Here is a 3,314-nt window from a genome sequence, read left to right as displayed (position 1 = left end):
TTTTGAAATGGAGTCTTGCTGTGTTGCCCAGGCTGGAGTGCGGTGGCGCCATCTTGGCTCACTGCAACCTCTGCCTCCTGAGTTCAAGTGATTCTCCTACCTCAGCCTCCCAAGTAGCTGGGATTACAGGCGCATGCTGCCATGTCTGGCTAATTTTTATTTTTTAGTAGAGATGTGGTTTTACTATGTGGCCAGGCTGGTCTCAAACTTTTGACCTCAAGTGATCTGCCTGCCTCGGCCTCCCAAAGTGCTGAGATTACAGGAGTGAGCCACTGTGCCCGGCCAGCTTTTTTTCTTTTAGAGACAGAGTGTTGCTATGTTGCCCCAGGCTGGCCTGGAACTCCTAGGCTGAAGGCATACTCCCACACTAGCCTCCCAAGTAGCTGTGATTATAGGCACATGCCACCTCACCCAGTTCCTTCACTCTTGAAGGAAAGTTTTCAGGATACAGAATACTAGGTTGGTGGGCTTTTTTCTCCCAACATTTAAAATATTCACTTCATTCTCTTTTAGCTTGCTTGGTTTCTAAGAACTCAGATGTCATGTCTTTGCTCCTCTGTAGGCAAGTTTTTACCCCCTCTGCTTTCCTTTTTAGAAAATTATTCCTTTTTTTTTTTTTTTTTTTTTTTTTTTTTGCCAAAGTACTGTTGGCTACCTCTCTGCTTTCATTCCAAGATTTTTTCTTTATCTTTGATTTTAGATTTCATGCAGTTTAAGTATGATATGCCTAGGTGTAGCATTTGGGGCTTTGTGTGTGTATGTGAGAGAGAGAGAGAGAGAGAGAGAGACAGAGAGAGAGAGAGAGAGAGAGAGAGAGAGAGAGAGAGAGAGAGAGAGAGATCTCTGAGTTTCCTGGATCTGTGGTATGGTGTCTGACATTAATTTGGTGAAATTGCAGGGTGCGGTGGATCACGCCTGTAATTCCAACACTTTGGGAGACCAAGGCAGGTGGATCACCTGAGGTCAGGAGTTTGAGACCAGCCTAACCAACATGGTGAAACCCCATCTCTACTAAAAATACAAAAAAGTTAGCTGGGTGTGGTGGCAGGTGCCTGTAGTCCCAGCTACTCGGGAGGCTGAGACAGGAGAATCACTTGAACCTGGGAGGCGGAGGTTGCAGTGAGAGGAGATCGCACCACTGCACTCCAGCCCGGGTGACAGATCGAGACTCTGTCTCAAAAAAGAAAAAATTGGTGAAATGTTCAGTTATCCTTGCTTCAACTATTTCTTTTGTCCTTTTTTCTCCTTCAGATATTCCCATTATGCATATAATATAGCTTTTATAGTTGTCTCACAGTACATGGATATTCTTTCTTATGTTTTTTCAGTTTTTTCTCTCTTTGCTTTTCAGTTTTGAAAGTTTCTACCAACATATCCTCGGTCTCAGAGATTCTTTCCTCATCTGTGTCCAATGTACTAATAAGCCCATTAAAAGCATTCTTCATTTCTATTACAGTATTTTTTATCTCTATCATTAAAAAAAATTCTTTCTTAGAATTTTTGTCTCTGTGCTTACACTATCTGTGCTTGCATGTTATCTACTTTTTCCATCAAAGCCCCTAACATTAATTTTAATTGTTTTAAATTTTTAGTCTGATAATCTTAACATTCCTGTTGTATCCTAGTCTAGTTCTGACGCTTGCTCTTTTTCTTCAAAGTATGTGTTTTGCCTTTAATATGCGTTGTAATTTTTCCCATTGAAAGCCACACATGATATGCTGGTGTTGGGGCTCAGAAACCAATACAACAAAATATGGTACTTTGACATGCCAAACTGAAGAAAAAGCCTCAAGGTCTCTCTGACCTTCCCTCATCTCCTGTCTGTCAATCCTCCGTCCCTCCCAAAGCACATGATAAAGTTGTTTTCTGAAGTTCCCCTATCTGCCTAAAATCCAGTTCCGCCTAAGTAGAAGACAATTACCTCTAGTCCCTTCTTTGAGTTTTCATTAACTGAATTTGTAGCACAGGAAGAAAGACCCAAGTCTGTCAACAAATCTAGAGAGACTTTTTTTTTTTTTTTTTTTGAGATGCAATCTCACTCTGTTGTCCAGGCTGAAGTGCAATGGCATGATCTCGGCTCACTGCAACCTCCACCTCCCAGATTCAAGCGGTTCTGCCTCAGCCTCCCAAGTAGCTGGGACTATAGGCTCTTGCCACCACGCCCAGCTAATTTTTGTATTTTTAGTACAGACAGGCTTTCACTATGTTCGCCAGATGGTACACAGACTTTTGCCACAAACCATTGTCTGCTCTGCAGGCCCAACAGACTTTGTCGAAGGAAATTGTATGTTTTTCAAGCCCATTGAATTCCCCTAAAAATCATTTCCTATCCCCTAAAATCATGCATACTTTCCCATCTTCCTTTCCCCTAAGAAGAAGGGTATACAGTGCTCACTTTGGCAGCACATATACTAAAATTTTAACGATACAGAGAACATTAGCCTGGCCCCTGCGCAAGGATGGTATGCAAATTCATAAAGTATTCCATTTTTTTTTAATTTAAAAAATTTATAAAAGTTTTTTTAAAAAGAAGAGTACCATCTTACTCCATTGGGATATTGGGTAATCACTCTATGATTCTCCCCTGTGCATACTAATAAATTTGTACACCATTTCTCCTACCAATTTGCCTTTTGTAAGTTGATTTTTTTAAGACAGAGTCTTGCTCTTGTCGCCCAGGCTGGAGTGCAATGGCACAATCTCAGCTCACTGCAACCTCTGCCTCCTGGATTTAAACGATTCTCCTGCCTCTGCCTCCCAGGTAGCTGGGATTATAGGCGCCCGCCACCATGCCCAGCTAATTTTTGTATTTTCAGTAGAGATGGGGTTTCTCCATGTTGGCTGGACTGGTCTTGAACTCCTGACCTCAGGTGATTCACCCACCTTGGCCTCCCAAAGTGCCGGGATTACAGGTGTGAGCCACCAAGCCTGGCCTGTAAATTGATTTTTTTTTTTTTTTTTTTTGAGACGGAGTCTCGCTCTGTCGCCCAGGCTGGAGTGCAGTGGCCCGATCTCGGCTCACTGCAAGCTCCGCCTCCCGGGTTCAAGCCATTCTCCTGCCTCAGCCTCCCGAGTAGCTGGGACTACAGGCGCCCACCACCTCGCCCGTCTATATTTTTGTGCCTTTTAGTAGAGACGGGGTTTCACCGTGTTAGCCAGGATGGTCTCGATCTCCTGACCTCGTGATCCACCAGTCTCGGCCTCCCAAAGTGCTGGGATTACAGGCTTGAGCCACCGCGCCCGGCCCATAAATTGATTTTTTAGTGAAACTTCCGAGAGTGAAGGGAAAGTTTTCCCATGGCTCCTACACTGGG

General features: G+C 43.7%; 1 non-coding gene across 1 annotated transcript; it reads left to right on the top strand.

The window, feature by feature from the left end:
- The first annotated feature begins 2,387 nt into the window (after positions 1-2,387).
- Positions 2,388-2,494, top strand: LOC119626271 (U6 spliceosomal RNA). Its single transcript, XR_005242462.1, has one exon. It is a non-coding gene; the product is annotated as a U6 spliceosomal RNA (small nuclear RNA).
- Positions 2,495-3,314: the final 820 nt, after the last annotated feature.

This window comes from Chlorocebus sabaeus, chromosome 20 (assembly GCF_047675955.1).
Source record: "Chlorocebus sabaeus isolate Y175 chromosome 20, mChlSab1.0.hap1, whole genome shotgun sequence".
In the NCBI taxonomy this organism is placed as follows: Eukaryota; Metazoa; Chordata; class Mammalia; order Primates; family Cercopithecidae; genus Chlorocebus; species Chlorocebus sabaeus.
Note: the sequence above shows the minus strand (reverse complement) of the source record. Positions and strands in the feature narration are given on the sequence as shown.